Source organism: Lytechinus pictus, chromosome 7 (assembly GCF_037042905.1).
Source record: "Lytechinus pictus isolate F3 Inbred chromosome 7, Lp3.0, whole genome shotgun sequence".
Lineage (NCBI taxonomy): Eukaryota > Metazoa > Echinodermata > Echinoidea > Temnopleuroida > Toxopneustidae > Lytechinus > Lytechinus pictus.
Window position 1 is genome coordinate 37,819,834 of NC_087251.1, and position 13,347 is coordinate 37,833,180.

The 13,347-nt window shown below is 36.1% G+C and overlaps 1 long non-coding RNA gene across 1 annotated transcript; it reads right to left on the bottom strand.

Moving 5' to 3' along the window:
- Positions 1–4,512: 4,512 nt before the first annotated feature.
- On the bottom strand, positions 4,513–13,141 carry LOC135154777 (uncharacterized). The gene is made up of 2 exons (XR_010294217.1): positions 12,719–13,141; positions 4,513–7,699 (listed from the first exon to the last, which is right to left on the bottom strand). It is a non-coding gene; the product is annotated as an uncharacterized LOC135154777 (long non-coding RNA).
- Positions 13,142–13,347: the final 206 nt, after the last annotated feature.

Here is a 13,347-nt window from a genome sequence, read left to right on the forward strand (position 1 = left end):
TGCCTCACTTCGTAACTGCATACCATCACGTTGTGAATGTGGTCTTAAAAGTTGCGTGAGAATCTTTCATGAAATGTTGTGGCCTGATCTTTAAAGATTTATCGCAAAAAATAATGGGGGGGGGGCTATATAAAAAGCTATATAAAAAGTCCCCCCCCCCCCTTCCGGGCTAGATGGGTTAAGGTATGCATGTACCTGCTTACTATCGCCAGTTATATTTGAAGAAGGGCTTCCACTCAATGATTCAATTTGTTTATGATCTTGTGACATTTGAAAATCTTTCATGGGAACTTTTGAGTCTTTCACTTCTTTGCAATGATCATTCAATGCATAATTTGCAGACCATCATAAAATTATTTCCTTCTTCTTGCTTATCGTTCCTTTGATCATGTCAGAGAAGTTTCTCAGCCACGTCCTGAAGCTTGACCTGAAGTGATGCGAGGCTGTTCATTCATCCATCTTCCGGTCTGTGGGTAGGGCAGTGATTGGTAGATTTTTACAACAGTGTCCCTTTGGCTAAAGATATAGTTTCCTATATCTAGCATGGAACAAGTTTGGGAAATTTTGTTGGGTGCTGTCTGTCAGATTTGACATTGCATGATTTGGTGGATTGTTCCAACACTCCATGGCCTTTTGGCTAAAAAAGTGGTTTCTTCCAGTCTGGAACAAGTTTGGACAATTTTATTTGGTGCTGTCTGTGAGAGTTGTCATTGGTTCTTGATGACCATTCAGCTGAAGAAATGGTTTCTTATATTCATGGATAGATTTTTTAATGAAATTTATTGGGTGCCGTCTCTGAAATTTGACATTTCACTTCACGACTATGGTTCATGCATTGTATTGCAATGATTGATGAGGTATTATAAACCATTGTGGGATATGAAGTGTACTCCCTCAGGACAAGCCTATGTTGAGGTCCTAACTTATTAGATCTATCTATCATTGTCGGTGCCTCGCCTGATCACTCAGAGTTCATGGTTATGTGATGGATACAGTATGCAAGCAAACATTTGGTTCTTGTATGATGGTGAATGAATAAATTAGCTTGACAGGGAAAACAAAAACCCTGTTGGTTTCTATTTTGATCAAAATGCAGTGTTCATTGAAATTCATAGAAATACGATTGCATCATGTACAGAAAAAAGTATATTTATTTGCAAAATCTTAATATATTCCATAATTTGCTCCTAAAAAAAATAACAAATCCAGCCAATATTGAATAGAAAATTAGAACATTGTCGTGTCAGTCATGGATAGTTCAAAGGATGTGAAATGATTGAAAATGGGCAGATACAGAGAGCATTTCATGATGAGTTTTGTTAGTGATTATCACTGATTTGCTCTAAGCCAATCAGATGCAATGATTTGTTGGTGAAAATCACTGACAAAAATCTTCATGAAATGCTTTCCTGGATGGATAGTACAGGAAGGTATGGGAAGAGAGCAGAATCAGTGGATAAACTGCTATTCATGTAGAAGGGAGGTGAGGGGGAGATGGTTGTAAGGAAGGGAGCAGATTAAAGGATGAATAAAAAGACTACAAAGGAAATTATTAGATGGATTCTTCTGGCAAGGAAGAGGGAAGGGGAGTAATTGGGAAAGAGGTGTGGGGGTAAAAGAAGTTTCTTTTCGAGGCAAAATTTAGATGTGAGTAAAGTTCCCCCTAAAAAAAAGTAACAGTTGCCCCCAGTAACATAATCATTTGGAAAGTTGATGCATTGTCTTTCATACTCTTGGCTACACAAAAGATCATTGAAATCATTAATAAAGCACTCTCATTGTGGAAAGTTGTATACCATGCACAGCAGTATCAAATGCCCTTCTCTTACACTGAAAAATAGGTCTCGAGGTAGTGATGTCACATATTGTGTGATTTTTGTCAAGGAGACCCTGGCTCAGACTAGGCTGCTTGTCATTTTGTGAGGGGGTAGGGTTTGCCCCATTGAATTAAGAGGTCATTAGCTGCTATGGTATCTTGTATACTTGAATGAATCTTCTGGACTGCTGGTCAATTTTTTTTTGTTCACTTTTCTTTGAATAAATAAATTTTATAATCATTTGAAAAATGTGTTTCAGTTCTGTTCAGTTGCAGTGTACATTGAATGCCCCTTTTTATCCATTGTGACCCCCTGACCACCCCCCTTTTTATCCATTGTGACCCCCTGACCACCCCCTTTTATCCATTGTGACCCCCCCCCTTTTATCCATTGTGACCCCCTGACCACACCCCCTTTTATCCATTGTGACCCCCTGACCACACCCCCCTTTTATCCATTGTGACCCCCTGACCACCCCCCCTTTTTATCCATTGTGACCCCCTGACCACCCTATTATATCCATTGTGACCCCCTGACCACCCCTTTCTGTTCAGGGGCCCATTTCATAAAGTTATAGCTTTGCCATTATGGCAACTACCATGGCAACCTTGATTTTGATTGGCTGCTGAGCCCTGTTACCATAGTTGCCACAATGGCAAAGTTACAACAGTTGTAACTCTTTATGTAATGGACCCCAGGTTTCAGAAATTTATCTATTTTATATATGATTGCAAAGTATTTTAAGATTTGAAAGCTAAAATGGAAAATTGAACTGAATACAAAAGTCCTTAAGAACGGAAGTTTTAAATTGGGGAAAAATAAGACAAATTAAAATACTAATAATAAAGGTATATTTACCCAGGGTAGCCACTTCAGTTCCGAAAACTGTTCTCCCAGCGGGCCCTGCTATTATTACCCGGCTAAGCTAGGCTACCTATTCGGTGCACACAGCTTCCAATTGCTAAAACACATTTTCGCTGGATAAAGTATTAAAATCCATCACTTTGAACTCTGATTTAAGTAGCCCGAATATTTTTATTTTCATTTTGTGTATTATTTTCCTTTGCCTCTATTCCAAATCTTTTGCTATTCACTTTCATGCAGTTCCAAAAATGCTGATAAATCCCACATATATAACTGGGAATGTTTCATAGTAGAGTGATATATAAAAAAATAATAGCAATGTTTCAACTTAAACCAGAGTTCAGAAAGAGTAAATGACCCTGACATAGAGAGGGGGGAGGTACCTGATTGTCAAAAGTTCCAAAGTGGAAATAGCGGAATCTGATACAATTTTTCTGAATATTATGTCAAAGTTGTCACATTTTCAAAAGGGTCATTTTTGTAATAAAATTATGCAACAATGTTTTATGCTGCAAATTATCACCCCGGCTTTAGCACGGCTACCTTGATCGGGCGCTCGAGTATTCAGGGAATACTTTCCTACCGGGTATCCATTTACTACACTTGGGTGGAGAGTGGCACATGTAAATAAATGCCTTGCCCAAAAGACGCGAGTGCTGCGGTGGGATTTGAGCCCAGGATTTTGTGGTTCAAACTTCAGAGACTTTTATTCACCTAGTCACAACTTTATATTTGCCCACGCGCCATAATATTCAGAAAATTATGAAATGATATCAAATTTCTTTATTCCTTTTACTACTTCTTTTTCTCATGATCGTGGAACTAAAATGATATTTTACTGGTGCATGGTGTGATATGACATGTGATAAGCGAGTAGGGTGAGAGAGAGTACAGCGTGTTAAGAGAGGTGGGAAGGCTACGTGGGGAGATAACGGAACAAAATATATTAGAATGCAAGATGTATGTTGAAATCATCCAAATGAAATTATGCCGGAAGAGTAAATTGGTTACTGTGGAAGACAGATCTCAGAGCAGAAATGGATGCTTAATTTTAACGGGATTGCGTAGAAGATGAGGTGTACAAAGAGATGCTGAATAGAGTGGCTAAGAGAAAGGCGTGTGTCAATGAGAAAGTGCTAGGGATGGTAATAAATGGTGGATACAGGGATGAGGAATAGAGAAATGTTACCAAAAAAGAATAGGATCCTGAAAACAGATCATTTTCATCCAACACATATTTTTCTTTGTACATGTATATACATTTACATGAATAGTCATTAACGATATCTGAGATTTGTGACTTTTTTTTATAGAATAAAAACATTTTCAATAGAGTTGGATTAAAAGTAACCTTTTTAAAGCTGAAATTTTCGTCGTTTTAATTCTAATTTTAATTCTGTTATTCATTTATGTTACAAACAATTAGCAAAAGAGTATCACAGAAAGTCACAAAGATCTATTTGTATCTTGTGTCACTTTTTAGTATTAAAATAGAAAAAGACAAGCGAACTCATGTTTGGAACAATTAGTGTTACCCTTCACAAGAAACAAAACAAAAGTCAATGCGAATAAATCGCATATTTGCTCAGCTAAAAAATTCTGGATTTTTGAAAAATTTATGAGATAAACTGAACACTGACAGGAAGATGACCCTAAACGGAATTAATTCATTTCCAGGTCAAATCTGATTCAGGATAACTTTAAGAGTGAACATGCAGTTAAGATGAGCAAGATAATGATGAATGGACAGTGACAAAAAAGGGGTTAGAAAACTGAGAAAAGCATGATAAGGGGATTATTTTGACAAACAACAAATAAAAACACACAGACAAAATCAGACAGTGTCATTTAATCATGATTACAAAAAGTCCAGTCAAAATTTTGGATCAGCTTCATGAAACGTACCCAGCCATCATGATCATGTACATGTAATCAATAAATAATCTGTATACATGTACCTTGCGAAGTCCACCCCAACCAAAATTTGGTTTGAATTAAAAAGAAAATCGAATGCGTATAACGTTGAAAATTATGATTTTAAAAAAACCCGGATCTCAAATGAGAAAGGTAAAACATTGTAAGTTTCGCTTAATTTCACAAATCAGTTATATGCACGTTCTGGTTGTGATACAGAAGGAATAATGACATCTTATGATTATTTGAAATAAGAAATATATACATTTTTTCTTCAATATAATGTAAAACAGTTTCCATGTGCGCCATTGAATAATTGGCAACTGGATATCGGCGCCTCATAAGTGCGATAAAATACAAAATTACCGTTGTAACCTTATTGTGATTCGATAAAGATTGAATTATTGTACATTTCATACAATTCAAATCAACTTTTTGTCGGGATGGACTTTAAATTTCACACAAGTGTTTATTGAAGGGGTTAATTTTCAAAACAGCCGTATGGTCTAGGGTGGTTTCATGAAACAAAAATTCGCTCTGAGCCAATCAGATGCAATGATTTCAGTAACTTTAAATACGCAGTAAAAAAAAATCACTGGCTATTTGTTTCAGGAATGTTAATAAAAAGTGGACTAGCAATAGTGGTCCAAGTGAGCAGCAGCGTATTTTGAATATTAGATATCTTCATTTCGTTTTATTTTGACTTGACTTAAAAATACATCATGAAAATATAAAAATCATTTACAAATAAAAATTGGTAGAATTTACTAATATTCTGAACATACCAAAATTGACTTCTGTTTTTTCAAATACCTTTTTTAAAAGTACTTTGAGAAAGTGAATTCGACTTCAGCGCACTGTAACCTATATATGGCGGTCAAAATGGCAATGAGGGGGGGGGGATTAAAAGACTAATTAAAATCAATTTAGATGTGCGACGCAATGAGCTTGGTGCATTACTATCAGTCCATGAATTGTCTTCTGTTGGCCATTCTTGAAGCACGAATTATTAATTGCCATAAAAGAACTGCACTCAAACTGAATTGTTCTCTATAGGATCGGAGCAGTTAGGGGTTTGGGATCGACTCGTGTTTTTTTTTTCAAGTATAAGACAATTAGATTGCCAAATATTTATAACTGCAAAACAATAATCTATTTGCAACCGGTGTCAAATAAAGTTATATTCAAGAAACGTCAATGTATTTTGAGAGGATCAAGATGACGTTGTGCTTTTTTCCTCAATTGTTTTTCTCACTGACAATTCATACATGGCCCAGATTATTTTTGCTCTCATTTCATCCTGGTAGATTAAAAGGTTGTCGATTGAAGGCAGAAAATAAGATAGTGAGCAATAAAACTTTCTGGAATTGCAAATTACGCGTCCATGGGTTACTTGGAAGACACATTCATTAACGCACAGAGTGAATGGATGAACAAAATGTTTAACCGAATTAATTTCCATTAATGCATTTCATGTCGTGCATGGGGAAATGTGCTCAGAACTAAACAACAATGCTTGGATCACACCAACAGAAAAATGCTAATGAGGGGGGTGGGCTTCATGAATGCATATTAACACACCCGGCGCATGTCATAACCCATTTAAAGTATTTGTGTTCTTCTTTGGAAGCCCTTAGTCAGCACTGTGAAACCGACTTCATCTTTACATTGCATCTGTATGTATTCCCAACATCTTACAATAATTTATAGGAAATCTTTGTCAGATATACTAGATAATAACTATCAGACCATAATTCATTAAATTCAGAGAAAATTATTTGTTTCACAAAATCATGATAATATATATTTTTTTAATGTGAATACTACACCAATATTGTTATTGTAGAAATTATTCAGGTTCTCATTTTATACATAATTAAAACATCTTCATCACTCGAAAAAAAAAATGAAAAAGGATATTATTGTACCATCTGTATATTAACAGATAAGATAAATTATTTCACATCCGCCACTGATAGATTTTTTTTAAGTTATCACGAAACATTATAAAATTGAAATTTATGCATTTTACGTGGGCCAGATGCTCGTATATGACGTCACAAATAAAAAACTGAAAATTTTAAGAACTATCTTAATCTTAGATGGATTTGCCGTTTTTTAAATATATAATAATTTATAAACGTTTGTCTTACACCCCAATAAAAATGTCTCGCAACACCCGGGAATTTACACTCTAAAAACAAATCAGTCAAACTTGACTAGTTAATAGGGTCAGCTGGGTGCAACTATTATTCTAGTCATATTTGACAATTTTCTGGTCGTATTTTACTAAAACAGGGTTATTTCTTACTAGAATATGTCAGAAATGTGACTAGTGATTGTCATATATCAGTCGCACCCGGCTGACTACTGGTATAGTCAATTTGACTGATTTGTTTTAAGAGTCAGATCATCATTGAAGGCTCAATCAACCCATTAGTGAGTTGAATTCAATAGCTTAAGAAAATCAAACCATCCTATAACACTAAAAACATCATCAAAATGGGATATAAAAAAATTAACATTTCGAGGTACAGTCAAACCTGTCTTGGTGGTCACTTGTCTATAATAAAAAACCGATTTAGTGGCAACAAAAACTGTCTCCGATTTGAAAGGAATTAGTGATATAACCTGCCTGTAAGACCACCTGTCTTTATAATAGTGGCCACCTTTTTCCTGCTCCTCTTGGGTGGCCTTAATAGAAAGGTTTGACGGTATTGCTTTAAGAGTGTTGCAAGAAAATATTTACAATCAATTGCAAATGTCAGATGCAAATTGACAAGTGATAAATCAATTTTAACTAAAGCAAATCAATTTTGTTGATACAAGAAGCATACCATCAATCAATATTGCAAATTTGCATGAAATGCGTGTCAAATGATTTTTGAACCTGAAAATGACTTGCGATCAATTGCAAGTTTCTTGCAACACCATATTAGTTTAACAAAATAGATATGTGCCTTCAGTGGTCATTTCTGTATCCATCGCTAATCTGGCTGCCTGGTCATCGCTGTGTTCGTCGTTGTCGTACTCGACCGCCATAAATTTATTTCCCATTGTAGTGGCATCGAAGGTTTTGTTGATTTGAGGGAAGACATCAGAATCTAGGGGAAGACAGAGAAATGGAGAATTGTACTACACTATGTTAAAACAAAACTTTTGTATATTTTCTAGAAGAGTTATAGGGCTTATTTTGTAGCAATATTTTTGAGATTGGGAGACGGAAAAATAAATACCCGTTTGATAATATAATCCCCCCGAGCCAACACTCTCATCTCCTGAAAAAAAGATGAGTAAAATGAATATGTTTACGAATATTATTTATTAAGATTAGGCAGTATGACTGGAGATATTAAAATAACGATTTTCGTCATGCAATTATGTTCTGAATTCCTACTAAGAATATTTATAAACAGGATCAATAAGAAATATGAAAATTGAATGCAAGCGCAAAGAGGAGACTATTTTGTTTAATTTACTGACCTCACATAGGACATTCCAAGAACATTTTTGTCATCGTTGAGAGGAAACATAATCTCTTATATAATGCGAGCTCAAACTTGGTATATGTTGGCATGAAAATGTTGTTAGCATGAATACGCTAATAATGAAAACGCAAACCGTGAGCTGAAATTCAAATTGATATACTTACCTGAAAACGAACCATTTAAACACTTTTGTAATTGTGACCAGGAATTGTGACTGCGATTTGTATGCCACTAAATAAATGGGCAGACCGAACATTATTACTGACCGTGATAATATCTCCGAAACAAAACAAAATATGTAGTCAAGCGCCTGCTAAATCTTTGTACAGGGGCCTCGGAACGGTTTAGAGAGAGAGAGAGAGAGGGGGGGGGCTAACCATACAAAAAATCACAATCAGATGTGCATTTACTGTTTTTGTACACGGTTTTTGAAAAAATGAAAAGAAGGGGGTGAAGCCCGTCCAGCCCCCCCCCCCCCCCCCATCGTCGTTTCCGTGGCCCCTGTTGCTATATTCAGGCCGGAAATATTGATTGAATTTTGAGCGCCATGTATTCTTATCTCAATGCGCGAGAGACATTTCATAACCTGAAACGTTTGCTAAATATCTGCCTACTCCCCCTCCTCTCCTTTTCTTACTTTCCTCCCTCCCTTAATAATTATGTTTATTCCTCTTCTCTTATCCCTCCCAGCCTGCAGTTTGCTTGTCTCTTTGAACATATTTTCTTCCTTGTTTAATACCTTTTCATTGTCTGTACTTGTTATACGTATGTATTTGTTACTTGTATGCAAGGCCCCCAAGAAAAACAGCAGGCTTAGTCCACTGATGGAGTTACCCTGGGTAAACAAAACGAAATAAATAAATAGCCTTTTCTTCTTCTTTTTTATTGTTGGATGTGGTCATGAAAGGCCCCACGGCAAACCCACTGGACGTGCGCCTCTATACGTTACTGGTTATTGGCATATTATTGATAACATTATTTTATTCCTATATGAATACAAAACTATGTTATTAACAATTTTGTTAAATATAACTTTACGACCGTTTCGATTCATTCCATCGACAGGGATTTTTCGCACCGTGACGCAAGACAGAGTCAAGGACACAGTAAATGTATTGAAAATGTCCGTCAAAATAATGACAAGCTGAGAGGTCATCTTTGTCGAAAATTGGTCAACCGGAACAGCAGTTGTATCCCAAGTTTCGGAGCTGATGAAAAATGGCAAATATGTCGTTTTTTCAAATTTTCGACAAAGGCTTATCTTGGTTGTTCATTGTCATGGAGAGCATTTAGCGATTTTTTTCCCCCATGTTCTTGAATCTGTCGTGCGTCGTGGAGCGAAAACACACTGATGGATGATTTAGGTTGATGGAGTGGAAATGAACGCAACTAATATTGTACATCAATTTGATTAATTGCCATTTGGTCTTTATTTGTTTTGGATACTTTAGGTTTGGTCTTGTCCCTTATCCCTAATCCTAAGTCGTCTATAACAGTTTTGCTTTTGTTCTAATAACCATTTTACATAATTGCCATTTAGTCCATTTTGTCTAATTTCCAGCTAGTCCATACCATTTCGTCTAATCCACTAATTGGTCTATCACCACTTAGTCTATATCATTACATAATAATGGGCCTACTGTTGATTAAAATTAAAAGACGAGTTGGAAAGCAGACCATAATTTATATGGGCATTATGACAAATAGACTAATCTGGTATTATACCAAGTGCAGTAAGAGACCGAACGACAGCTAGAACAAATTGATTGTTGACAAAATGGGTTTAGTCCACGTGGTATTAGAAAAATAGACCAACTGCTTGCAAGTGAATATAAACCTTAAAATATTACCTCTCTATATCCTCAATGTTGCGATTGTTTCCCTTACGAACGTACGGAGTTTTCGCAATCGCGACGCATAACGGATTCAAGCACACATAAAATATATATATTCAAAATGCTCGTCAAATGACAATAAACAGCTGGAAGGTCTTTGTCGAAAATTTGAACGGAACAGCAGTTTTGTTCTGAGTTTCGGAGCTGACGAAATATTGCAAATATGTCGTTTGTCCAGATTCCAAGACAAAACTGCTCTTTTGATTCATCAAATTTCGACAAAGACTTCTTAGTTACTCTTTGTCATGAAAAGCATTTAATTGTCAATACATTTTCTATGTTCTTGAATCCGTCCTGCGCCGTGGTGCGAAAATTCCTTACTACTACCCACCAACACGAAATGTTTCGACACGTCGGCAATGCTATCCTGACAATGGCCCAACTTTAAACTAATTAATTATACAGGTGACGCCATTATATTTTGATGGGGGGGGGGGGGGAGCCGACCTGAATGGCACATTTTTACTTAATTGAAAATATACGAGTATTACACAACCAAGATCGACCTAACCTTTTTTCTGCTATCCTTCATTCTTTCTCTTTCTCCCAACTTTCTTAACTCTAATAAGACTAGGACCGGGGCCGGATTCAGCCCCCTCGACATTTTTCGCGATAAATCCGACGCGCAAATTTCTTTGACCGCGTTGCTCACTTTCAAGTCTCGCGCAACATTTGAGACAAAAATTGTGACCCCGGGTATGCGGTTCCAAAATAACGCAACATTTCATAAGTGCATACAGACCCAAAATTACTCAAAATCGTGAATTCTTGTAAAAATCCAATGCACATAATGTTTTTAGCCAAAATTGATAACTGTATCACAATTTTTCCTTTTACTGACTAAAATCAATTACTTTCATCTTGTTAATGGTCAAAATAAATTCGTCGACAATATCCATTGAAAAACAATATAAAACAAAAGTTGAAGAACAAAGAAATACACAAGAAAATAAATGTGATGATGAATTTTTTTAAGGTACATTACTTTTGATCAGATTCTTGTTAAGAGTTTGTGAACCCAAAATTGGCATTTTAGGGGCATATTAAGTTAAAGCATTTTTTATATTTTACTCATGAACTAGCACAATTTTTAGCAATGAGAATTTTTCGCAGAATTTGATCTTGTCTTGTAGATTATGCCATGGGTATCGCGCTTGCCAATTTTCGTCGTGATCGCGCGATCGACGGCTGAGATCACAAGGGGGGGGGGGGGCGCTGAATCACCCGGCTGAATCACCCCCTAGTCTTCTTATAGGCATCGAAATAGCCCGGTCTATTTAGGGTGAACCCCCCCCCTCCCTTTTTTTCCACGAATAAAAAATAAAAACATATAGGGGGAAATCACCTGCCCCCTGTAGTGCTGCGGCTCCTTTTTTAGATACACTATATCTTGATGTTTGAAATATGAAGGAGGCTTAAAAGATTGCATATGGGCATATGCAACATAAACAGTACAGGAATCAAGCAGGTGTTTCATTATGAATCAATAGCTTCTGGTCGATCAAAGATGCTAGAGACACGATAGAAGAGATGGGATATTGTCTATGAAGTAAATAATGGTTGATTAAAGGGGAAGTTCACCCTGAAGAAAAGTTTGTTGTAAAAAAGCAGAAAAATAACAAGAAATATTGGTGAAGATTTGAAGAAAATCTACTAATGATTAAGAAAGTTATTATAGAATTTTAAGGTTTGGATTTGTGACGTCATTAACTAGCAGCTGCCCCATACAATATAAAATGCATGAATTTCATTTTTTAATGTTCCTGATGACTTACTTTTATTTTCTATTCATGATCGGGTGTGAAATGATTTGTTTATTGATATACAAAAGGTACAGTAATATCTAATTTTCTGAGAAAATGACATTTCATTGAATTTCTACCATTCGTTATGTAGGAATGTTGCTCGCATATGACGTCACAAATCAGATAATTGAAATTCTAATAACTTTTTTATTCTTTCATGGATTTTTCTGCTCTTTTTACATTAAACTTTTTGTCAGGGTGAACTACCCCTTTAATATAATCCCTAAGGGAATGGAAGGTGGCAATAGGTTTAAGATGCATACAATCAAGTGATACTCGCAGAACTCACTCCTTATTACTATTCTTGTTCCATAATTTTGTCTCCGTCTTTCTACTTCTCAACTTTTCCCCCTTTTTCTTGTCCATCTTTCATCTTCATCTTCTCTATCTTCCAATCTGCCTCTCATTCCTATAGTACCCTCCCTTCTCATTCCCCTACTTCCTCCTTCTGTGTTGGCAAACACTCAGCAATTTGAGGAAATAAAATCATAATGGTATGTATCCAACTTTTCCATGTTATAATATAACTTAAGTCTAAGATAATTGTGATTTTTATATTTAAGCTTTTTCCATTTTCACGGATGCGATTCTATCCCTCTCAAAAAATAGGAAACATAATTTATATTCGTTTTGAGAAATTGCTGTTTCTATCAAAATCAATATAATCTTATGAATTTTGAAACACAGGTTGGCCTATAGCAGAAGGGCGCGAAATAATGATGGGTACAATTCAGCACAATGTTGTGAGTAAAGTCGATGACCAATTATTGTTTGAGGATTTGCATGTATGATTATGTCAAAACATAAGATTATAACCTATACAAGCTACGTTCCTATAATATAGACCTACTAATCAAGTCAAAACGAAATCAGCCATCCATTATTATTCTGCAATCAAAATATACAAATATCAGACGTTTGGTTTTAAAACTTACCAGGTTTTCCCAATATGGCGCCCTTCTTGAATCCACCTATTGGCGTTACTGCATAGATCAATTTTTTCCACGAAGAAATAGTTGAAGTCGTTTTCGATTTTCTTATGGGTCAACATTATTCAGAAAACTAAAAACCAATAGAATATTATGCGACTGGTCACCTTGCTAGACACCTTCTCTTTGAGAAGCTCTGTAAAACACAAACAAGGGCCTACTCCATGTGGTTTGCCTCAGCCGTAAATCTCTTCTTGAGTATTGGGCTCCTATTTCAGCAAAGAGAAACAGAATTCAAACATTGCCGCCATTACGCGGGATCTTCTTGCCTCGAATCGGTACGTGTATTATTACGTAATCATTAAACTGATGCCTGGATGCCTCTGAATGCATCGCTCATTCTTTAGAAATCAAGAATGATGGATATCTGAAGAGAAGTGACAGGAGTGGTGCTAAGGGAGGGGGGGGGGGGGTATGTGCGCGGCTTTAAGCCGGGGGTGTGCCCCTTTGAGATTTTCCAAGTAAGTAGCTATTAGGGGAGGGGGCAAAGAGAAAAAAAGAGGAAAAGAATCTTTTGAACAAATGAAAGGAGAAATAAATTAATTTGGCTAAGAAATAAAAAAAGGATCTTATCA